A 25945-nucleotide genomic window follows, 5' to 3' on the forward strand; every position below is an offset into this window, starting at 1 on the left:
TAGGTGCGTGTGTACATGTGTATACATTTATTTAGCTTACATAGGAGTTTTAAACACCCCTCTGCCTCTGCAACATTGAAAAGAGCATCTGTGACCCCTTAACTAGGAATGACGTAAAATGAGAAATGTAGGGAAATGCAACTGGAATCTTACTGAACTAATGAGATGTAATGCGGAATTCTCAGTCTGCAGCATTGAAGAGTAACGTCTGTTGAGGACAAGACAGACACCAACTGGAAGCAAAGCCACCAGTCAGGGAGTTCCCCCTGCATGAGTGTCGTCTGTACCACTACACCTTCCCTGGCTCGGACAGCTCTTCCCCGTTGGTTTGGAGATGTGCAGAGCAGAGCATCACCGACGGCCAGCAGGGAGGACCTGGGTCTCTCGCCCAGGGCTCCACCTGGGTTTGTTCCTACACTTGTCCCCTCTCCCGAAATGATTGCCTAGTTATCTCACTTGGCAGGATTTTGTGCTGTCTCTTGTGAAGCTTCCTGGGTTTCTTTTTAACACATTATATGTACTTGTTTTCCTAAATAGATCATAATTTCCCTGGGAGCACCAGACCATGTCTTTTTCGTATCTATTCCCATTTCCCTGATGCCTCCACCCACGCCTCTATGTGTCACAGCACATACTAAGCCTTTATTAAGACTTTTGCCTCTTTGAACGCCCAGAAACTCCAACAAGATACCTTTAATTAGAAACAGTAGTCCCCTAAGAACTATCAAAATTTTACTGCCAACAAGCCTAGGAGTTGAGCTGTATCATAAGTTACGTCTTTCATCTCTCTTTTAAGTGTCCTTCAATGTATATGAATAAATTTTTAACCAAAATGCTATGTCCTAGAGTACGACCTATTCTATACACAAATGTTACTAAACGGTATGTGATAAGAAAGAGAGGCTCAAAATCCCTCTGACTGGTCAGTCTTAACTTTTCCTAGACTTGGATGCCTCCAGGTGCTGTTTCCTGACACCCCTGGGCTCAGGGACTTCCCAGACTGCTCTCTACTTCCCTCACACCTCCAACTGCTCTAGATGTCATTTCACGAGTTTGCCATCCTTCACCAAGTTTCCGTGTGTTCCTTCAAGTATCCCCCGGACCCATTCCTACCTGATTCCAGACGCTCACACTTTGTGCATGGATTACTGCAGTGACCCTTCTGAAAGCCTTCCTAGCCACTCCACGCCTTCCCATGACCTGTCCCAAAATCCTATATCATTTATGATCTGTATCACATAATTGATGATTCCTTTACACCTGTGTTGGCCCTTCTGGGCATCATTGATAAAGGATGAGTCTAAGGGACTCCATCGCTGACACTCTGAAGTCTCACAGGCAACAGCCTACATAACGGGTAGAAAAAATAAGTAAAGGCATAGCAGAAGTCCGATGTCTGGCTTTGGAAATGAGTCAAATAAAAATCAATGCATTGATTCTACTCCTGGGCATATATTTGGGAAAGATGAAAACTCTAATTCAAAAAGATACACGCACCCCAATGTACATAGCAGTACTAGTTACAATAGCCAAGACTTGAAAACCTAAATGTCCACCAACAGATGAATGGATAAAGAAGATGTGGTACATATATATAATGGAATACTAGTCAGCCATAAAAAAGGATGAAACATTGCCATTTGCAGCAACATGGATGGACCTAGAGAATATTATGCTTAGTGAAATAAGTCAGAGAAAGACAAATATATGATATCACTTATATGTGGAATCTAAAAAAATGCTACAAATGAACTTATTTATAAAACAGTCTATGAAATAGGCTCACAGATGTATAAAAAATTGCAGTTTACCAAAGGGGAGAGAGTGGGGGGGTATAGATTAGGAATTTGGGAATAACAGATACATACCACTATACATAAAGCAGATAAACAACAAGGACCTACTGTATAGCACAGGGAACTATACTCAATATCCTGTAATACTCCATAATGGAAAGCACACTGTGTGTGTGTGTGTGTGTGTGTGTGTGTGTGTGTGTATAGGAACCCGAATCCCTTTGCTGTACACCTGAAACCTTGTAGATTAACTATACTTCGATCTAAAAAAATCAGTGCATTGAAGGAGGGAGTTTCATCTACAGAAAAACAGACAGGACAGCTAGAGTGAGTCAATACTGGTAGATCTCTGGAACACAGGAGGTGTCAGATGATAACATAATGGTCACACGATTAAATAATGGAGGGTAGAGGCTAAGGGAAGAGCACAGAGTCACTTCAAGCTGTGTGGTCTAGACTCAGCCCCTTCTTGTTAATACATCCCAGGGCTGCGGCCATCCTGTGAGGACTTCAAAGTCCATCTAATACTTCTGGTACTGTGCTGAAGCAATGGCCGCCATTATAACAGGGGAGAAGGGATGGGAAAACATGTGGGATTTAAGAAAGATTTGATATGCCTTTCACACATCTTTAGAAAGAGCAATAAAGCTCTGATTAAGTCGTAAGACACAGACTCTCAGGGGTGGAAGAGATCTTAAGAGCACCGAGGCCAACCTCACATCCATCTCCTGACTTCCTTCACAGCCAATCTGATGATGGTTGGATTGGCCAATGCTCGCACCCCACCCTCTGCCTACCCTCCAGCCCACTCCGTCTCAGGACAGCTTCACGTGCAGGGGAGGACCACAAATAAGGAGGTCACAGGGAGAACAGTGCTCCAACAACTACGTATGCAAAGGCAGTGCTGAAGATGCCCTGGACGTGCTACTTCTTAACTTTCCCGATCCTGCAGTCTACAGCTGACGTGAGTTGTTCTGCTTCTAAAAGCCCTTACGTCCTATTTCCCATCTTCCTGTAAAAGTTTCATTGATAGCGATCCACTGCTCTTTTATCATCCTGCTGACCATCCTCTGGCAAGTATACGGAGTTTATTCCAATAGGAATATATAGTCACGTGATTTCCGACAAGGGTGCCAAGACCGTTCAACGGGGGAAATGAGAGTCTCTTCGACAAGCAGTGATGGGAAACAACATGCAAAAGAATGAATTTGTAGCCTTACCTTACAGTGTATACAAAAATTAACTCAAAAAGGATCAAAGATCTAAACATAAGACCTAAAACTATACAACTCGTAGAAGAAAACACAGAGGAAAAGCCTCATGATGCTGGATTTGACAACGATTCCTTGGATGCGACACCAGAAGCACAGGCAACAAACGCAAACGTAGATAAACTGGATTACATCAAAGTTTAAAACTTCATGCAACAAAAAACACAATCAACAGAGTGAAAAGACAACCTATGCAATGGGAAAAAACATTTGTAGATCATTTATCTGATCGTGGGTTAATATCCAGGATATATTAACAAAACTCCTACAGCTCAACGGCAACAAAAAGACCAAATAACCTGATGAACAAATAGGCAAAGGACTTGAATAGATGTTTCTCCAAAGATGACATAAGATGGCCAACAAGCGGGACTTCCCTGGCGGTCCAATGGTTAAGACTTCACGCTCCCAATGCAGGGGGCCCAGGTTCCATCCCTGGTCAGGGAACTAGATCCCGCATGCAGCAATGAAGATCCCATGTGCCTCAACTAAGACCTGATGCAGCCAAATAAATAAATAAATACTTTTTTAAAAAAGATGGCCAACAAGCATATGAAAAGATGTTCGAAATCACTAATCATTAGGGAAATGCAAACCAAAACCATAGTGAGATATCACCTTACATCCATTACAATGGCTAACATTAAAAAAAAGCAGAAAATAACAAGTGTCGATGAGGATGTGAAGAAACTAGAATCCTTGTGTACTTTTGGTGGAACGGAAAATGGTGTGGCCACCATGATGCAAAACAGTAGGATGGTTCCTCAAAAAATTAAAAGTAGAATCATCGTATGATTCAGCAAACCCACTTCTGAGTATATATGCGAAAGAACCGAAACACCGTCTCAAAGAAGTATTTGTACACCCACGTTCATGGCAGCATTATTCACAATAGCCAAGACATGGAAGCAATCCAAGTGTACGTTAATGGATGAACAGATAAACAAAATGTGGCATCAACACAAAAAGGAATATTATTCAACCTCAAAAAAGGAAGGAGATTCTGACAGAGGATACAACGTGATGAATCTGGAGGACATAACGTTAATTAAGCATAGTGCTAAGAGGCATAATAAGTGACATAATAAGTGAAATGTCAGTCACAGAAAGACAAATACTGTACAAGGTCTCTAGAATAATCAGATACATAGAAACAGAGAGTAGAATGGTGGTTCCCAGGGGCTTGGGGAAGAGGGGAAATGGGATGCTGTTGCTTCATGGGGACAGAGTTTCAGTTTGGGAAGAGGAAAAAGTTCTGGAGCCAGATGGAGGTGATGGTGGTACAACAGTGTCAAGCACTTAATGCCATTGAATTGTACAACTAAAAACGGTTAAGATGGTAAACTTGATGTCATGTGTATTTTACTACAATTTAAAAAAATCAACACAACATTGTAAATCAACTATACTCCAATATAAATAAAAATAAACATAACATACAAAGGAATTACATTAGACTTCTTGTCAGAAACTATGCAAGCCAGAAAATAATGGAGAGACATCTTTCAGATACTGAAAGAAAAAAATAACCGTCAGCATAAAATTCTATATCCAGTAGAAATATCTTTCAAACTTAAAGGCTAAATAAAAACATTTTCTAAAGAAGAAAAAAAAATCAAATGCCTATTCTCTGCCAGGCAGTATTCTAGGTTCTGGGATATGGCAGTGAACAAAGCAAACATACATCCTAGAAGAGAGAGGACACAAGCAAACACACGTGTAAATAAAGAGTGGCCCAGATGCCCCTAAGTACTGTCGAGAAAAAGAGAGCAGGGTGGGTGAGAGAGAAAGAGAGAGAGGGCACGCTGAACTGTGGTGTCAGGAAAAGCCTCACTGAAGTGGGGGAAGCAGCATTTGAGACCTGACTGAGCCCTGCAGATACAGGGGGAGAGACTTCTAGAAAGAAGGGAAACAAAGGGCAGGGCTTGGATGCCCTGGACTGTTTAGAGGTCAGGGAAGAGGCAGGAACCGGTAAAGCAGGTGGGAAGGAAGAGCCAGGGTGGCAGGGACCAACACAGAGAATGAGGTGTCCCAGGAGCCAGGCCAAGAAAGTGTTTCCAGAAGGGAGGCGTGACCACGTGAGAGGTTAAGTAAGACCGGAACTGAGAATGACCCTGGACTTGGCACCTATGACTCTGATAAGGGCTTCTTGGTGGTAGTGAGGGTTTAAGAGGGAAAAAGGAGCCAAAGAGGAAAACCTACTCTGCTGGTGAGTTTCGCTGTATTCAGAGAGATGAACAAGGTGGCCCTGGGGCAAAGGTATTTGGTAAATTCTTGGAGCTACGCTGTTACAGTTAGCTGATGGGAATGATACACCAAGAGGTGAACGCTGGTGAGCAGGAGAGAGCGAGGGCTGCTGCTGGAGTGTTGTCCTTCTGGAGACAAGGTGGAAGGTCCCTGGCTCTCAGAGAAGAGCGTGGCAGACGGTACTCAGGATATTAATCCTTTGTCAGTAATCTGTGTTGCTAATGTCTTCTCTCAACGTAAGGTGCCTTTTTTCTGAAAGGTATTCTTAATTTTCATGTGGTCGACCTGACCACTCTTCACTTCATCACCGAGCCCCTGAGCCCCCCAGGGCTGTCAGGATGGAAGCTCCTAATCTCAGGGTGGGGCACGTGTCCCCGAGGTTAAGGCTGGGTCCAAGGCTCACCTAGAGCTCCCCCCGCACCCCTGCCCAGTGACAGAGCCCAGAACAGAGAAGTAAGCAGGATAAAATTTTACTTAAGGTTTCACATGGGAGGTGGAAGAGAGGATTTATTTTGCATGTGAAACACTATTCTTTGTAAGAATTAAACTTCTCATTAGAAATGTCTGTTTTCCTTTAAAATTCTTGCAGCTCTCTTAGACATTCTTCTTTAAAAATTTTTCTTTAAGCACGCCTACTTCTTACTCTCATCAGAACGGAGTCTATCCCTAGCCCCCAGATTTTCCCTCTGTGCCCCTGCACATCTCTCCCTGTCTCAGACAGGGCATCTCTGGTCTCCACAGCAGCCGGCGCAGTGAGCCGTGTTACCAGGGTCAAACATTTGAGTTACTGTACATAGCAACTCTTTTCTTTCATCAGCAGTCTTGTGTGTGCGTGTTTGATCCCATTAGCAAGGTAACCAAACGCAGAGCCCCATGACAACGGGCACACCTGCTCCGAATATGAACCGTAACCCAGAATGGCAACAACTTGGACACGTAAGCAGCCTGCTCTCGTTCCAGGGCCTAACCCATTAGTCAAATAGCTGTTTGCCTAATAAAAACTCAGCTCTGTATGGCTAACGATGTTAGAACACAAACAGTCCAGTTTCCCTAAAGCAGATGGTGTTCCAGGAACCCCCAGCTGGGGGCTGGTTAGGGAGGAATGAGAAGGAGGGGACCAGACCCCTGGTACCTGCCCCGAGGCTACAACCAGAACCTCATTCTGGAACCAGCGACATGTCACCCTGAAGCTGCTGCAGGTCACAGTTTACCCACAGGAAACACGCTGATGGGATAGGCAGGAGAGAGGCTTCATTTGGTACACTCGGGTCCTGATTCTGCTGAAATCAGATGTCAGAGGACCTCTCGAGGACCAGGAAGGGGAATAATGAGGAAAGCTCCCCTGGAAGGAAGTGGAGCTGTTTCCTTCTCCTGTAAGAAGAGCCAGACACGAAAGCTGCCACCACAGCCATCACCACCATTTCTCGAGTGCCAACCCTGTACCAGGCACTGCGCTAGGACTTTTACATGCACTCTTTTTTTTTTTTTTTAACATTTCAGTTTGAACTAATTTTAGACTTAGAGAAAACTTGCAAAAATAGTACAAAGAGTTTCCTTATATGCCTTACCAGGCTTTCCCAAATGTTAACATCTTATGTAACTATAGTACATGCACTCTTTATTAATGCATTTATTCTCAAATTATTTCGTACAGTCATTGCAAACGACACGGTAGGGTCAGTCTTATCAGCCCCATCACACAGGTGAGAAAACTAAGACTCAGAAGAATAAATACCTTACCCGGATACACACAGAGTCAGTGCCACAGCGGGTCTCTGCCCGTCTTAGCCCATTATGGGGTGCCTTGAGAGTTGAGGTCACGTCTTAGTCATCATTTTGCCCTCCATCCAGCACTCAACACAGAGCTTGACACATAGTGAACATTAAGTAATTATCTGTTGACCACCAAGAGCCTTCTCTGCACCTTGCCAGGTAATAGTCCTGGGGGTGACTTAGAGGGTGGAGAGATGTCAATCTCGTGAGCATATAAGGGCATAGGATTTCTTGCTTACAAACCCAGACGCGAGTCTTCAACCTTCTGACGACAGGACACTAATTAAGTCTTTTAGTTTTTCTGTTTCCTTACCCATGGATCTCCTTCAGGGGAGGTGCAAGAGTGTCCCCAAACAATGTCCTACCAGCAGGACCGTCAAGAGGATTCCAGGCCTGCCACACCCCCTTGTCCTGCCCAGAAGAGGGTGAGTGAGGGAGACAAGTTGGATGGTGTCCCTGCAGCAAACCCTGGTTGGCACTGTGTTAGCCAAAACTGGACTTGATAAAATTATTTTCATCTTTAAGAGAAAAAGAATTTCAGTCCATAAACTTTCTGCTTTTCTTCATCTGGCTTTATGTAAAAAAAAAAAAAAAAAGTTGTCCCTATTGAAGTATTGATTTTTAACTTCTTCCCTCTAATGGGCACTGTGCTGTGTGTACTTGGGGCTACAACTGAGGGAGGCGAGCACAGAGAAGTCCAGTCAAGCATCTCCTTCCTGCTGCTCCCGGATAATTAATGACCCTGGTGGACAGGAAGTGAGGGAGAAAGGAGGGACTAAGGTTTGCTGGCTTCTCCCATGAGCCATGTGCTCACCTGTGAAATGGCTCATCGCATCTAATCCTCATTATTAGTCTTACTATTGAGATGTTAATTAATTTTTATTGCAGTATAGTTGATTTACAGTGTTGTGTGAAGTTCTGCTGTACAGCAAAGTGACTCAGTTATACACATATATACATTCTTTTTTTCAGATTCTTTTCCATTATGGTGTATCACAGGATACTGAACACAGTTCCCTGTGCTATACAGTAGGGCCTTGTTGTTTATCCATCGTTTTTCTTCTTTTTTTAATTGGGGTATAGTTATTTTACAATGTTGAGTTAATTTCTACTGTACCGCAAAGTGGAATTCCCTGTGCTATACAGCAGGTTCTCATTAGTTATCTATTTTATACATATTAGTGTATATATGTCAATCCCAATCTCCCAATTCATCCCACCCCCCCATTCCCCCCTTGGTGTCCATACGTTCGTTCTCTACATCTGTGTCTCTGTTTCTGCCTTGCAAACCGGTTCATCTGTACCATTTTTCTAGATTCCATATATATGCATTAATATAGAATATTTGTTTTTCTCTTTCTGACTTACGTCATTCTGTATGACAGTCTCTAGGTCGACATGTCTCTACAAATGACCCAATTTCGTTCCTTGTTTATCCATTCTATATGTAATAGTTTACATCTGCTAACCCAGCCTCCCACTCCATCCCTCCCTCAACCCCCTCCCCCTTGGCAACCACAAGTCTGTTCTCTATGTCTACGAGTCTGTTTCTGTTTCATAGGTTCATCTGTGTGATATTTTAGATTTCACATGTAAGTGATATCATATGGTATTTGTCTTCTTTTTTGCAGTACACGGGCCTCTCACTGTTGTGGCCTCTCCCGTTGTGGAGCACAGGCTCCGGACACGCAGGCTCAGCGGCCACGGCTCACGGGCCCAGCCGCTCTGCGGCATGTGGGATCTTCCCGGACTGGGGCACGAACCCGTGTCCCCTGCCTCGGCAGGCGGACTCTCAACCACTGCGCCACCAGGGAAGCCCTCTCAATCATTCTTTATGCGAAATGGCTTTTAGTCTCCCCACTCCCACTCCTAAATTATCCCATACACCTTCCTCTGAACACAATTTATCAAAACCCTTCTAAGAGTGTGGAGCTCAGAATAAGACACATTACCCCACATGGTCCCATCAGTGCAGAATGCAGGGTGACTCATCTCCAGTCAGGATGGTGTCGTTTAATTAACCCAGACAAGAATGACATTAGCTTCTTAGGTAGCTGTCTGATACTGTTGGCTTGCCTTCAGCTGGACATGAACTAAAACCATGACTTGTAAGCAAAGGTGCAACAAGCCATAGCGGCAATCTACACTGAACATCTGAAATTAGCCTCTTGGGACTTCCCAGGTGGCGCAGTGGATAAGACTCCACGCCGCCAATGCAGAGGGCCTGGGTTCGATCCCAGGTCAGGGAACTAGATCCCACATGCGTGCTGCAACTAAGAGTTTGCATGCCACAACAAAGGAGCCCATGAGACGCAACTAAGGAGCCCACCTGCTGCAACTAAAACCCAGTGCAACCAAATAAATATTTTAATAGAGAAAGTTAAAAAAAATGAAATTAGTCTCTTAAACTCAAACAGATGATGTATTAAAGGTCGTGTGTGTTAAATCTCCCCTTACTGGTTTAGGCTGATCATTTCCATCTTGTCAACATCTTTTTGAATCCTGGTAGGACCATCTACTCTTTAACCCATTAGTTCAGTTTGGTTTCATCTACATTATGTTATTTTAAAAATGCATCCTGTTTCTCCAAGGCATTCTCACACCTTTATGATCGTAGTCTCTGTAGTTACAAAACTGCATAGGAAAGCAAAACTCATCCTAACACGAAATTATTCTCTAGTGAACCAACTCTACTGCAGTGTAAAAGTATTTCCTACTCAAATTCTCTTTCCCCCTTCAACACTAGCATCTATGCTCATCCTTTGTTTCTACATCCTTGTCCATCTTCTTCTGCTGAGTGCAAATACAGGGCAATTCGTTGCTAAGTATATGGCAAATCTTGCCAAAAACAAAAACAAAGAAAACAAACCAAACCAGTAATCCATGGCACTGATATTGGAGAACAGATCAAGTATATAAAACCACTGACCAATGGAGGTCAGGGGATTTAGAAGAGTTACCAACTAAAGAAGAGGCATTTAACAAGGATGATGACTTCAAAGAAGGTTTAAAAGAGAATGGTCTAAATATGAAAGTATTTAAAGGAGACTTGGAAAAAAACAGATAAAGCCCTTGTAAAAATAATTCTCTTTAGAATCATGCAGTAAAAGCCACACTGTGAAGGATGGTATTTTCTGCTTTGATACAATTTTGGCATAAAAATTATAGCCCCAACTCACTCACCTCATTAAAAAAAATTCTTCAGTAAGGTATAAGTTACATACAACACAAGGAATTATTTTAACGTGTAAAAATCCATGAGTTTTGATACATTTATACAATCATGACACTATCACTACTGTCAAGGTAGAACATTTCCATCACCCCTAAAAGTTACTTGACTCACTTTTTATTCATTCTAAGAATTCACTGTTGCATTTATAAACTAAATTTTTTTTTTTTTGCGATACACGGGCCTCTCACTGTTGTGGCCTCTCCCGTCGCGGAGCACAAGCTCCGGATGCGCAGGCTCAGCGGCCATGGCTCACGGGCCCAGCCACTCCGCGGCATGTGGGATCTTCCCGGACCGGGGCACGAACCCGTGTCCCCTGCATCGGCAGGCGGACTCTCAACCACTGCACCACCAGGGAAGCCCTATAAACTAAATTTTTTAAAGGCCTATTTCTTAATTTTTAGTTTCATTTTAAGAAACGTTCCCAACTGAGTATTGTTTTCTACTTTTAATTTTGACATTTAAAAAATAGATAGACTGCTCTTTTTTTTAGAGCAGTTTTAGGTTTACAGAAAAACTGAGCAGAAGGTCCAGGGAGTGCCTATATACTCTACCCCCTCATTACTAATATCTTGCATTGGAGGTACGTTTGTCACAACTGATGAACCAATCTTGACACATTATTATTAACTGAAGTCTATCATTTAAATTAGGGTTCACGCTTTGTGTTGTACAGTTTTTCGTTTTGGTTTTGGTTTTTACAGATGCATAATGACATGCATCCACCGTTACAGTACCATACAAAATAGCTTCACTGCTCTAAAATTCCCCTGTGCGTCATCTGTTTGTCTCTTCCCTTCCCCTCTCCATCACTGATCTGTTTTTTACCTTGTGTATGGTTTTTGCCTTTCCCAGATGTCATATAGTTGGAATCATGGTATACAGCCTTTTTAGGTTGGTTTCTTTCACTTAGCAGTATGCATTTCAGGTTCCTTCAAGGACATCTTGGTTGCTTCCATATTTCGGCAATTATGAATAAAGCTGTTACAAACATCACTGTGAAGGCTGTCGTGTGGACGTAAGTTTTCATCTTATGGGTAAATACCAAAGAGCGCATACGGTAAGAGTATGTTTGCTTTTTTAAGAAACCACCAACCTGCCTTCCAAAGGGGCTGTCCTATTTTGCATTTTCACCAGCAATGAATGAGAGTTCCTGTACCTCAATATCCTCATCAGCGTTCAGTGTTGTCAGTGTTTTGAATTTTAGCCATTCTAATAGGTGTATAGTGGTATCTTATTGTTGTTTTGATTTGCAATTCCACGATGATATGACATTGAGCATCTTTTCATACACTTATTTGCCATCTGTATATCTTCTCGAGTGAGGTGTCTGTTCATGTATTTTGCCCACTTTTAAATTGTATTTTCCTATTTTTTTTTCCTTCTTTTTCAATTTATTTTTTATTGTGGTAATAAAATATCCATGGCATAAAATTTGCCATTTAACCATTTTTAAGTATACAGTTCAGTCATCTATCTCTATAGTTCTTTCATCTTGTAAAACTAAAACTGTGCCCAGTAAATAATAACTTCCCATTTCCCCCTTTCCTAGACTCTGGCAACCAACATTTTACCTTCTGTCTCTATGATTCTGACTATACTAAGTACCTAATATAAGTGGAATCATACTGTACTTGTCTTTTGTGATTGGCTTATTTCACTTAGAAAAATGTCCTCAAGGTTCATCCATGTTGTAAAATATGTCAGAATTTCTTTCCTTTTAAGGCTGAAAAATATTCCATTGTATGTATAAACCACACTTTGCCTATCCATTCATTCATCAAGAGACATTTGGATTGCTTCCACCTCTTGGCTATTGTGAATAATACTGCTGTGAAAATAGGTGCTCATGTCTCTTTCAGATCCTACTTTCAATTCGATTTTGGTGTATATACTCAGAAGTAGAATTGATGGATGATACAGTAATTTTATTATTTTTTATTTTTATTTATTTATTTATTTTTCTGCGGTACGTGGGCCTCTCACTGTTGTGGCCTCTCCCGTTGCGGAGCACAGGCTCCGGACGCGCAGGCTCAGCGGCCATGGCTCACGGGCTCAGCCGCTCCGCGGCATGTGGGATCCTCCCGGACCGGGGCACGAACCCGTGTCCCCTGCATCGGCAGGCGGACTCTCAACCACTGCGCCACCAGGGAAGCCCCATATCGTTAAGTTTTAAAGATGTTTTGCAAATATTTTCTTCCAGCCTGTGGCTTGCCTTTTCATTCCCTTAACAGTATCTTTCACAAAGTCCAAGTTTAATTAGTTCTGAAATTTTAAAATACATTATGTAAAACAGCGTTATCATAGGAAAACAAAGCCCTCTACTACATATGCGCATCTTAGTTCCTGACGAAAGTACTGAATGGGACAGTGCAAAGATGTTAAACATTGCATACCTCCCTCCAGCTGGACAATAGTCAAAAGAAGCTGACAAAGGTTTCACAGCTAATTTGGCGTAAGTTTTTAATAAACGAACCATCCTGGCTTCTGCATTTCTTTACTCAGTGCTCACGAACTGTTTAATAATTCATTCATGAGTCTTACTATGAATCCATGTTACTTGGTGGAGAGTATTTTTTCCCACCACTTGGAAAACTGAGAAGTGATCCTCCAATATCCTTCCTTTTCTTATAATATCTTTCCCAGTCACGTTTGAATGCTTTTTCGTTATCCTGGGATAGTATTAACTTGGGCCTGAAGACTTGAAGATATTTAGAGTGGCTAAGTGTACTTCTTCAATCTCGTCTCCTTTTGTAGATTTTAACTCCTTCTTAGTAAAGTCTGTGCTTCATTTTCCTTCCTCCATTTGAAGGTTATCCTTCTTGGATTAGAGAAGATGGCAATGCTTCTCTCCAATGGCTTGGTACCCAAAGAGCGAAGCCCACATCTGCACCACTAGTGGCCTCTGGAACAGAGAGTCCAAGGCCTGGTGGAAGCATTCTTGGCTGATTTAGCAGCTGTCTGGAGGCTGAAGTGAATTCCAGAATGAGTTTTGAGAACAGAGGAGAGTGTGAACACTACTCAAGGATACAAAACGTTAGTGCCCATTTTGGCTTTGAAGGAGACAAGACCATAAAGGGGATAATCAGCCCATGAGAACAAGGTCGAGCCAAGCACTGTGCTCCCAGGTCAGTAAGCAAAAAACCAACACAAAACAAAACACCCCAAGACAACCCCCAAACAACCAAGGCCAATCTTGGCGTAAGTCAATGACCCAGATAGCTACACGGGAGCGAACAACCTGTACAAGCAGGGCTTAAAGGTTCCACATCTAAGAAGCAGTAGGGTCGAACAGGAGAGCAATTCTACTTTCTGTGTGCTGCCAAGGAGCACCCTGCCATCTTCCCCTGGCAGTGGTTGTGGTAGCCTTTCGTGTTCTGTTTTCGCTGCAAATATCCAAAAATGTCCCTTGTTCCTGGCATCTTTCACAAGGCTTAGCTCATCCTGGGGGTTATTCTTGCCCTTACTTGCCATTCAGCCTTGGGTATGTGCCTCTCCTATTTTCTGTACATATCAATACTCTTAAAAAACTCTGAACTCATCAGAGAGCAACCTGGATGGTCCATACTAATGTTCTTGGTGCCCCTCACTATTAAAATTTGTTTAATTAAAAAAAATTATGTATTCCTCTTTGACTACATAATGCAGTAAACTATTTTCTCTGTTCCAATCCCGCTAATAGGTGGCCACAGTTTTTAATTTATTGCTCATCTTTCCTTTAATGCATATTCAAAAAAATACCAATAACTATTCTTTTTTCCCTGTTTTTATTAAAAAAATACAAATACTAGTATACTCTTCTTTTGCACTGAACAGTATTTCTTGGAGAGCGTTCCTTATCACTGCGTATGCAGCTGCTATTATTCATTTGCTAAAGCTCTGAGATTTTTATTTACATTGACAAGTTTTCACTAGGAATTGTATACAAAGTGTCAAAAGCACATGTCTTGGGTGATGAAAATACAAGAGATGAAAATTTGAGGTGAAATATAGGGTAATCAAATGCTATTCAAAAAGCATCAAAAGATTCTTATAACCATGCACTCCATGCTTCCTTGTCTCTAATAGCCTTTTACTTTTTACCTTTGTTTTTTTAAAGCAAAAAACTAATTCTTTTTCAGTTAGTTTTTCTTGAGTACATTTCTTTGGTTATTTAGGTTACATAGAATATACCCATGATTAATCTCTTGGCTATAGTCATGAGATGAGTTTAATATTCTGGGCATCCAATTATCATCACTGGGAAACTAATGTTCTAGACTGTGGTCTGAAAGACAGGAGACATGATTGCATTTGAGGTAACAGGCTTTGGTTTCTACCTGTAGGGTCCTTCTTTTTTCCTGACTGACCAGTAGTTGATATTTCCTTTATTGCTGTAAAATCAGTCATGTGGTGGCAATAATAGCTACACAGACTAACCCGCACAGAAGGTAGGAAGGTGAGACCCTGACACTAGTAGGCATTAGTGTTTTCTGACCGCCATTCAACATTGACCCAAAAACCTGGAGCCAAACTGTAAAACATAGAGTGAGCGTCCTTATATATGCAGGTGTCAATACGATAAATTTCTCAAAGTGGAATCGGCTGGTTAATGGGCATTTAAAACATTAATAGACATTGACCTCCAAAACTATTGTACCAATTTATCCTCCCTCCGCAGGATGTGAGAAGGCCAAATTCTGCTTGCCTTCACTTACACTGGGTATCATTAAACTGATTGATCTTTGCAGTATAAGAGTCACAGCGGTTCTCACCATGTTGGCAGACAGAAGTAGGGCTAATATCTGTGAAAACTTTAAAAATAAGTGTCACGTTCATTCAGCATTCGTGATGGTATTTTATGGAACGTGTAAGAGTTGAGGATGGGAACTGAGGTCTGAAAGGTGGTAGATGGGTCAAAGTGGGGTGGCAAGTGGTTTTAGCTGACACTGACCGAAAGCATCCTCTCTTTATTTACAGCTGAATAGCATCCACTATAAGCCTGTACCATAATCTCTTTAGCCAGTCTCCCACTGATGAATATTTGGGGAGAAATATTTAGCCAATTACAAACAATGCTGCAGGGCTACTCTGTTTATACTTCATGATCCAGGCTTTCTTGTACATCTTGTAATGTAAATTCCTAGAAGGTAAGTCCTAGTCAAAGTGAATATATTTGTGATTTTGATAGGTACTACTATACAAACTGCCCTATGTAAGGCAATGTACTAAAGTACTTGCTTCTCACAACTTTGCCAACACAGCATATTATCAAACCTTTTTATTTTTGTTTTGTCAGTAACACAGGTAAAAAAAATTACCAGTTTTAATTTACATTTCTCTCATAAGTAAGATTAAGCATTTTTTCATACATGTATAAGATGTCTTCGTTTCCTTTCCTAAGAACTACTTGTCACAACTTTTGCACGTTTTTCTATTGAGTTGGTCATTTTTATATTGATTTGTAAGAGCTCTTTATTTATTAGAGAGCTTAACCCTTTGTTTGTTATATGAATTGCAAACATTTTCCCCAGTTTATCAGTTTGTTTTTCTCACTTTGCTTATGGTGATTATTATTTTTTTGCCAAGCAGTAGTCTTTAAACATCTTTTAAAATGTAGTTTAATTTATAATTTATTAATCTTCTTTTGATGATTTCTAGGCTTTGAATCACAGTGAGAAAGGTAATAAAAGAAAAGTAGTAACGGATTACCTCATGTTTTATCTGTTTTATCTAGCACTCATAAAATTTTAGGTTTTACAATTAAATTCCATTTGGAATTTCTCTAGGCTTTGAGCAGTCAAATTAATTTTTTCCTAGATGTCTTTCCAGTTGTCCCAATATCACTCACTAAGTAGTTCATCTTTCCTTTGCTTACATGAGACAGCACACAACATATACTAAAGTTCTTCTTTATGTACTTAGATCTACTTGTGGACGTTCTGTTACATTTGATCAGTCCTCTGTTTAATCGTGTGCCAGCATCACACTGCCTTAATTCCTCCAAAACATGGCCTCCTACCATGTTTTAACCTCGAGAACAGCGAGTTCCCCCTTACTGCTTTTCTTTCTCAGGGCTTTCTTGTCCATTTCCTAAGACAAACCTTTTGGTATTTTAATTGGGATACCATTACACTCAGAAATGAACGGAGGGAGGACTGACATTTTTATGTTGTTGAGTCTCCAGAATTTTGAAGCCTTCTTCATAGAGGTCCTATAAAATTGTGTTATGTTTATTACTAGGGATTTCAAATTGTTTTGGTTGACCTTGTAAATGGGTTGCTTTCTTCCATATAGTTTCCATCTGGTGGTTATTCCCATTATCAGCCTATAGGGCCAAAGGGTCAAACTCAAATGATCTCTTATTTTAAGATCTCTCCACACCCACAAATATGTGCTTCCCTTTCATAAACTTTAGGATGCCACTGTCACCTTCTCTTGTGTCCCTGTAATCTTCACTCACTAAGTTGTTTTTCCTTATTGGTCAAATAACACCATTCCTCGTTATTTCCTTCACCTCTTGAGCAATGAAATTACTCTAAAGAAGGTCAAAGGTTTATGAGAGGACCAGAGTTTAGCTCAACGAGGCATCCAGCAGTGGTCAAGAATAACCCATTCTTCTTGCATGTTCCAGTTGGAATTTGCTGGCACTGTCATCGCTACAAAGCAGGATTCATCTCTGGCCTCCCTCTGCTGGGGACCATGTCCCAGCTACTCTGCTCTCTGCCTCTGCTTCTGTCTCAACCAAACGCTCTCTCTACCAACTGCCACATATTACACCTCTTTTTAATTAAGAGTTCCATCCATTTCTCCTTCTTCTATTTGGAATAATTATTTCAAAACTTATCTTCAAAAACATACTTCTTAGAATGCTAGTACATGCGTTACGTTCAGTAGAGAAAGGGCTTGATAATTCGCTGTGTTGGGAGACAGCCCGTGTTGTATGTCACGTGTAAGGTCCCAGGGCATGTTAACACTTTAAGGACCGAGAATTTCTGGAGTAAACACTATGCATTTCGCAAGTGGATTTGCCCACGGAAGCTTAATTAACACCCTGCACTCCTCACATTCGGGGAACACATTTTGGGGGATGCAGCCTCAAGAGAAGAAGCACCCAGGTCTGCCTGAGTCCTTCTGCTGGGCACACCTGTGACAGCAATTATCTACCTGGGCTAAAGTGTCAAGGTCACTTACGAACTGTAACCCGGTTAGAGGAGCAGCGATTCTTGAATCTTGTTTTCTATATAGCATTTCCCTGTGTGATTTTCTTTGAACCAGAAGAAAGTATTTCTCTGCTAAACATCCCCAAACCAAAAACTAACTAGCCAACCAATCAACCAAACCAATCAACTGACCAACCGACCAACTAACTAACCTATCAAACAACAAAGTTTAAAACCATTGTTATGGGACTTCCCTGGTGGTCCAGTGATTAGCACTCCGCACTTTTACTGCAGGGGTCTCAGGCTGGATCCCTGATCGGGGAACCAAGAATCCCACATGCCTTGCAGCACGGCCAAAAAAACAGAGAGAGAGAGAGAGAGAGAGATTTGCCAAAGCTTAAATGGAAATAGATTACTAGTAAAAAAAAAAGCCATTATTCTGTCTCCCCCTTCCTCCATCCCCGTCCTTCTCTCTTTGCAGCAAGCAGCACCCAGTATGCTCGTGCCCTTAGCCTTGGAACTGCTTAGTATCTGCGCTCCATCCCACCCACTAAGGTGGTTCCACACCTTAGTCTGCTGCCCCATGAACTCTGCCAGGTCTTGGACTCGGCTGTGGTTTTCCCTTCTTCGAGGCCACCATATCCTGCCATGTCTGTCGCATTTCTGGTGGCCCCCCAGACTCCTGGGACAGCGCACGGTCTGGCCTTATCACTCACCTGTACCATCTGACCTGAGCACACGTGGCAGCCAACAAAGGCTCCCAGCTCTCAGAGCTCTCGGTCCACAGAGCCACAAGGACACTCTGCTCTGCTGTCCTGGACGCTTCTGGGAGCAAATTCCTAGTCACGCTTTAACCCATCACACGGCTGTTTTTGTCTTACGTGTGGCTTTAGTTAATGAGAGTTTTTCTGGCAGCTCAGTGCATAAGAGGACGTGACTTGAGTTATAAATTCCTATGATGGCAAGGGCCTGTAACACTGCAGTCCTTACATTATTTGCATAAAAACAATACACATCCTTAGCAGGGGAAAAATCAGTATAGAAAAAGGTAGCAAGGAGATACCTGGACGGTAAACACATCATGTGTCTGTTCTTGTAATTCAGCAGTTCCAGAGTAGTTTTACCCTCTGTGAATCAGTTATTATCACTTTTATTAGCCTTCTCTACCCGGGGTGATATTATTTTCTGCTTTACTGATAAGGGTGCTAATTCTCAAAGACAGAAGACGGCGGCGGAAATCTGGGGTGAAGCTGGAGCAGAATCTGACCTGGAGATGCCCCAGGTGCCCGGATGGGCTGGGCAGTGGTCTGGCCACGCTCACCGGCTTCAGGAGGATAGCAGGGCTCTGACGCCTCCCCCAGGTCAGGGGACAGAGATGCCTTGAGGCCCTGCTGCCTCCCTGATAGAATTCTCCTCCAGAGTCACGTCCTTTGCCACCCCTCCCCAAGCCTCTGGCCTGCGTTCTGTAGCCCAGACACACCTTTTTCTGACAGAGGGAGGCCACCACCCTCCCCCATGCCCCACACTGGCTTTAGATGCTGTGTATTCTCCAAAGGTGGTGGCAACAAAGCTTCCATCCCATGCACTCTTCCTCCAGGGATCTCACCGTCCTCCAGCTGAGGGGTGGGGTCCATGTTCCCTTTGAAACTGGGCAGGCTTGTGACAGAAAAAGTACAGTGGAAAGGTCACTGTGGCTTCCGGGGCTAAGTCCTAAAAGGAATGAGATCCCTTTTCCCTGGGACACTCACTGTCGGGGCTCTGAGTCATCATGAACACCTGACTCTCCTGGGCTACCATGTCGTGGGGAAGCCCAGGTCACCCAAAGAGGCCAGGTGTAGGTGCTCAGGTTGACAGCCCCAGCAGAGGTAGCAGGTGACAGCCAGCATCAACCACCAGACCTGGAGGGGAGACCCCCAGAGGATTATAGCCCCAGCTACCGAGTTACCCACCCAGCAAATCTTCCCAGTGGAGGCTTCTGACATCACGGAGCAGGGAAGACCCATCCCTCGTGCCCTGTCAGAATTCCTCACCCAAGACCATAACGAAAGGGGTGCTGGTGCCATGAAGTTTGGGGGTACCTCGTTAAACTGCAACAGTAACTGGAACAGACGTCAAATCTCAAATCTCACAGCTGGTTATAATGTCTGCAAGACGTTTAAAACCCTGAATACACAAATCCTCTAAATTCCTCTGTTCTGGGATGCAACGAGCGTGTAGTTTTAAAAGAATGTGAAATTCTAGCCAGTAAAAAGGCCACATTGAACTTACATGAGGATGGGTGTTTACTCTGGCTTTAATCAGACAGTTAAAGGGGCATCCGCTGAACTGGAAGTGTCCTAATTTCAGAACTAATTTCCAAAGAGTGGCCGATAATCAAACACTTCTTTATCTAAAATTGTTTCATCATTAAAGAGCTCTTTCAGAATGGGGTCAGTGTATCATTCTGGCTGGGAAGGGAACGGCTTGCTGTAAGGATAGAGGGTGTCTCCCAGAGCTGCCGCCTAGCAAAGCGCCTTCCGAGAGCTGGTCTCAGCACCTGCTCTGCCAGTGAATATGAGGGTGATGATACTGACACCGCCCACGTGATTATTTCTTCCTCCCCCTCCTGCCCTCCCTCCTACCAGCACCTGTTCTGTGTCTGCTCTGTGCCAGACCCTGAGCTAGGTGCTAGAGATACACAGGGGAGACCCTCCCCTTGTGTTTAGGTGGTGCCATTTTCTGTCCAGGTACACTTTTACAATTTTTATTATATTGGGAATAAAAATAAAACCCCATGGAAGCTCCTGGGTAGTGAGGATGCCCAAGTGCACGTTGTGGAGGAAGTAGGTTTTCAGATGGACCGCAACTCTGCGGGTTGGGGTAGAAGGACGGGGACTGTACTAATTAGCATATTGGCTGCTGTGTCTACCCCACTAATCTGGAGGCTGAGCACAACAGAAGTTCAGTTCTGAGTCACGGTATTGGAAGACAGGCGGTGTTTTACCACTTGGCGCTTCTCCTATTTGCTTCGCCAAAAGTGTACGCACATCATGCTGTTTCTACCCTTGGCATTTCAAAAACAGACCACAGGATACGGGTCCCATTCCATCCAGGTTGAAGAAGGTGAAGGCTGATTTTGGTCACTGACACCAGCGACGTGGAGATCACCGGTGGTTTTGCCATGATCCATTTCCACCGAGCGGTGGGGATGGAAGTAGTGGTGGGGATGAAAAGTCGTGTGTTCAAGAAAAGAACCCAGGAAGAAAAAACGGAGACAGCAAGTAGAGACAGCTCTTTTGAGGTGTCTTTTGTTCTGCTTTAACCTCAGTCACTTAAAATCTCATCACATTCGGGAACCAGAGGCTCTGCCATCTTTGGGAACCTGGGAATCCCGTGTGTGCGGCCAGTGGAGCAGAGAAGAGGAGGGTGGGCGATGCCTGCCTGGCCCTAATCTGTCTTGCTTGACACCCCCAAGTGGTCTCTGGGAGGAAGTCACTTGGCCCAACACAGAAGCCAAGGGAGGCTGGGAGATATAGTCCCTGGCTGGACACCCCCTCTTGGCAATAACCCCACAATATGGTAGGAAGAGTAGGGATCTCGTCATGGATTTCCCCATCTCTGCTGCAGGATGACTGCAAAGTTCTCCATGGTGCCAGCGCACTACGGAATGCCAGGGGCTTGGCTGCCCCCGAGAGCTGGGGGCTTGCCCAGGAAGCTTGCCCAGCTCCATCCCTCCTCTCCAGGGGAGATCTACGAAGCCTCACAAGCCCCCCAGGAGGATTCTGTAAAATGCATGTGTACACATACCTCTCAGTGCACCTTGTTAATTCCCCCTGCTCTCTACATGGGAGAAAACATCTTCACCAAGAAACAAGGGCTCTCTCCGAGCTGGACTTAAACATACCAACTGTGATCTAACTTTCATAAAACCAAACACTTGAAAAATAACCAATAAAGCATTGAAAAGACCCAATCCCCCCAACTTTAATCCATAATAAAATATTAACAAGCCAGTCTCCATCCTGCAGGTGGAGCATCTAAAGCCCATCACTGAAAATTTTCACTTCCATTTCCCACCCCCCTGCAGAGAAACACACAGCAAAATATTCCACATAATGGTTCTAATATGTTCCTGCAATGAGGGAGCTTTAGTTTCCAGTGCTTTTAATTTCGTTTATGTTATAAATTAATAATGTATGTATGGTAGAGAGTAACTCATTAACCGTTAAGTGTCACGGAGTCAGGCACTTAGATAAGAAAAGCGAGAAAGGATCTAAGCACATAAATCATTTTGTTTCCTCTCTACTTGAAGTAGAAAACAGCTGAGGAGGTAAATGTAATGACTATGATTCTATTTTAAAATATCCAGGAAGCACGAGAATAGAATTTGCATAAACATCGAAAAGGCAATCAGATTTGTCATCTTTTGTGACAAACTCAACTAGATGGTATGGGGTGTGGCCATTAAACCAATATGCTGTTTCAATGACACAGAGCTTGCCAGGGCCAGGTTCACGGGCTCTGAGGCACAGGAGACCCACCAACAGCTGGGGTCTCTCTTAGAACATGACGGCCCAGGCTGGGAAATGCATCTGAAGGGTCTCAGGGACCCTCAGCTGGAGACCCGCCCCCTGCCCCTCGCCAAGCTTTCAGGTCCAGACCTGGGTGATGGGTGGAGGGGAAGATTGGCCTGAGGGAGCCTGGTCTGCTCTGGCTCATGCTTGAAGTATATAACACATGTTTTGAGAGTTCACTGGTGATCCAGTGGTTAGGACTCTGCGCTTTTACCGCCGAGGGCCCAGGTTCAATCCCTGGTCAGGGAACTAAGATCCCGTAAGGTGTGGCAAGGCCAAAAAAAAAAAAGAAAATGTGATTTGGTGAAGGGAGGACTGACTCTCTGAAGCACTTGGCATAGACTCTGGCTATATAAGGGAATGTGATTGGATTTTGCTTTAAAAATCAGAGGGCTTCCCTGGTGGCGCAGTGGTTGAGAGTCCTCCTGCCGATGCAGGGGACGTGGGTCGTGCCCCGGTCCGGGAAGATCCCACATGCCGCGGAGCGGCTGGGCCCGCGAGCCATGGCCGCTGAGCCTGCGCGTCCGGAGCCTGTGCTCCGCAACGGGAGAGGCCACAGCAGTGAGAGGCCCGCGTACCACAAAAAAAAAAAAAAAAAAAAAATCAGGCATAACACATGGGGGAGGGGGGCGGGGAAGGATGGAGTGGGAGTTTGGGGTTAGCAGATGTAAGCTTTTATATATAGGATGGATAAACAACAAGGTCCTGGTGTATAGCACAGAGACCTGTATTCAATATCCTATGATAAACCATAATGGAAAAGAATATTTTAAAAAATGTAAAAAAAAATGTAGAACCACAAAAGAAAACAAAAAAATCAGGCATAACAATTTCTTGTGATTGCTCTCTCCACAGACTCCCAATTCCTTAGCTGAGGAAGGCCTATGTGGAGTGTAATATAATGAAATAACGTAGGAGAGAATGCACGTACCAAAAAGTCCCTTTGCTCTGTGGCTCAGTTAGAAATGAAATGGCTCAGAGAAATATGTATGTGCAGTAAGGCTGTTAAGGCAGAGTATGCAAATTAACGATCACCACCATAGGGGTCACTGTTTCAGCAGTGGGAGGCACCGTGACCACTATTAATTCAGTACCAACCAACAGCCAAGTTCAGACAAGTACCCCAACTCTTGCAGCCAGCCTGTGGAAATAGGCAGTATTGGCCCATTCTTAAGTATCAGATCACTGAAGTGAAGGAAAACTTTGGAGTGGTGCAGATTTGTAAGCAGTAGATTTGGGAACCTGAATCAGCTGGACTCCAATGCCCCCACCATGTGGCCTCGTTCTTCTCTGCATCCTTGGTGTCTGGTGCGAGTGTCACACTAGTAGGTATGCAAATGCTGTATGGGGCGGGAAGCGGGGTGAAGGCTGTGGAAGCCATTATAATGGCTGTTCCCATGTCAGGAGTGACCACTCCAATTTAGCTCTGAGTTGTATACAATCAAGGCTAGAGTGGTGCCCGTGGAAGAAAAATGACACGATAAGGCGTGCCTGCTTTAACGTTCTGCACTGTCCCAGCATTTCCGCTCCCTTTTTCTTTTTTAGCTTTCAAAACACCAAAAAGAACATCAAGAGCTTGACAGGACATTGCTTTCTAGACATATGAATCACCTCGCATTTCTGGCTTGCTTTCAGCTCATTCTAGAATGACACATGGCATGTACCACATGAGTTCTCTGCCCTTTTCCTGGCAAACTTGTCTCAAAGCTCACTTCTGCCAAGAAATGCCCCCTTCCCAACAGCCCAAAAGAATGACAAGGCAAGAAGCTGCCCTCTCTACTGTGGGCTCCACACCAGTTACATGACTTTCTCATGAGGCGAAAGACTCAGTCATGCGTGGTTGGAATGTTCTCCATCACCATCATTATCATCACCATCATCATCACCATCACCGTCGTCACCATCACCATCGTCATTACTATCACCAATGCCATCATCACCATCATCGTCACCATTACCAACATCACCATGACCACCATCACCATCATCACCATCCTCAGATTCATCACCATCACCATCACCATCACCATCACCATCACCATCACCATCACCATCATCTTGGAGTCAACCAAAGATGGGTAGCCAACCTCTGGACCAAGCAAGGTTTGGGGCTTTATAGGCACTATCATATTTACTTCTGTTCAGTTCAAACACAAGATCTCTGCAGAAACTGGGAAAGCCCGGAAGAAGGGAAATGCCAATTGCAACACTCAGATGTATTAGGGTCTCCACTTTATGGATAAGGAGTGAGGCTTAGAGCTTTTAGTGACTAAGCTCTGGCAACAGAGCCAAATGAAGGCAAAGCTGGGTTTCAAACGTGAGCTGACTGATGGCAAGCCTGCCTTCTTATCATCTGATCACAGTGCCCCAAGCAAGGGCTAGCAGCATTGTCCTCCCCCGCACCACCACCCCCGCCCCCCGTCATCTATCCTGCCCAGGCACCACCTCCACATTCCTTCCTATGAGGAAGAGTTTTGACCGTTTCTTCCCTGCTAGCATTTCTGGAGAGGTCTGGGGTTGGAACGAACAAAGGTCTCACGCCCTTTCTCTGAGCATCTGTGGCCTCTTTAGTATGGATTAGATTAGCATGGATGATTTGGATTAGAGAGCTGTCAAAGTCCCTTTTTCATCTTTGGGATCTCTATGCAGATATCTTCTTCCCAAATGTAGTGAGATTTTAAAATTCCAATGCACCTATGAGCTGATTTCCTAGTCTTGATTCTCTGATTAGGAAGCACATGGAAAGTAAAAAATGGCTCAACGTGAGCTGGTGGGATGGGCGGGGTCTGTGCCTCCTAGTCACACCAGTGGCATCCCCTCTTCCTGTAGCCCATACACATCTGTACATGCCCCTCTGCACCTTCCCGCACGCCACGCACAGGAGCCCTTTTCCATCGCCTGACCTGTGCAATGTTAACTGCCCCTCAGGACCCGCTGGCTGAAGGATCCCCCTCTGGGATCTGGGGATCCCCTGCTCTCCACCTCTTATGCCACTGCAACACCGATCTTGCAAAGGTTCACAGGGACCGTGGTGATTTGTGCTAAAACTGTTACTAAATCTCTTGTTAAGAAGCACAGCCTAGGGTAACTTGACCCTCAAAGAGCCACAATCACCCTGATAGGGCAATTATCTCAGTGGCTGGCATTCTTCAAGCCCACAAACAGATCACTGGAACCGACCTTTGGCAAAATTTCAATGAAACTGCGTGGGGAAACCACATGGCTGCAGCTGAATTAGACCTGCTCTGAAATTACAAGGGTGCATTAGCATAACCCTTAAGGTGCTGCACTGCAAAGACCCATCCTTGATATCTGTTCAAGGATGGACAGAGAGCTCAGGTAACTGGGGGCTGAACGGTGGCTGAAGTACCTGAGAACAGAGGAGACTGGGAGTTAATATGACACTTCCTATTTGCCTGAGTGAAAGCTGAAGAGTTACTCGTAGAATGTTCTGGACTCATCTTTGTGGGTGTGTGGCTGTCACTGAACTTCCCTGGGATGAGGCCAGCAGCTGTTGAACTGAGATGTGGAGGTGGGACGGGCGTGACATCCACGGGGAAACTACAAGTACCGTGATGACAGGACGGAGCAGCGGGGACCTGGCGTAAATGTGCGAGGTCAGCGTCACCGCCTAGGGCACAGGACTGATGCTCTGTGTTTCGTGTCTCCACTGACGCATTCTTGAATATTTCAATTGCTGTCTTAAGACAGGCAGAGACTACGTAAGCCTTTGTCAGCCACCCTCATCTCATTTCTGCCTTGGCTGACACTGGGACCCACGATGATGTCTTATGACATCCTACTTAGATCCAGAGCATTGACTATGGGCGGTCCTGTGGCTGTACCACAGGTTCTGATGCTCAGATGGCTGTGTGTGTGTGTGTGTGTGTGTGTGTGTGTGTCTGTGTTTAGTATAGTTGATTTATAATGC

At 43.9% G+C, this 25945-nt stretch overlaps 1 protein-coding gene and 1 non-coding gene across 3 annotated transcripts in view; one reads left to right on the top strand and one right to left on the bottom strand.

Moving 5' to 3' along the window:
* SLC35F3 (solute carrier family 35 member F3) overlaps positions 1–25945 on the bottom strand; it is a 292530-nt gene that overhangs the window by 47436 nt on the left and 219149 nt on the right. The gene's annotated exons all lie outside the window — the stretch shown is intronic.
* Positions 22191–22263, top strand: TRNAK-UUU (transfer RNA lysine (anticodon UUU)). The gene has a single exon. It is a non-coding gene; the product is annotated as a tRNA-Lys (tRNA).

The sequence above is a fragment of the Phocoena phocoena genome, chromosome 16 (assembly GCF_963924675.1).
Source record: "Phocoena phocoena chromosome 16, mPhoPho1.1, whole genome shotgun sequence".
Classification (NCBI taxonomy): Eukaryota; Metazoa; Chordata; class Mammalia; order Artiodactyla; family Phocoenidae; genus Phocoena; species Phocoena phocoena.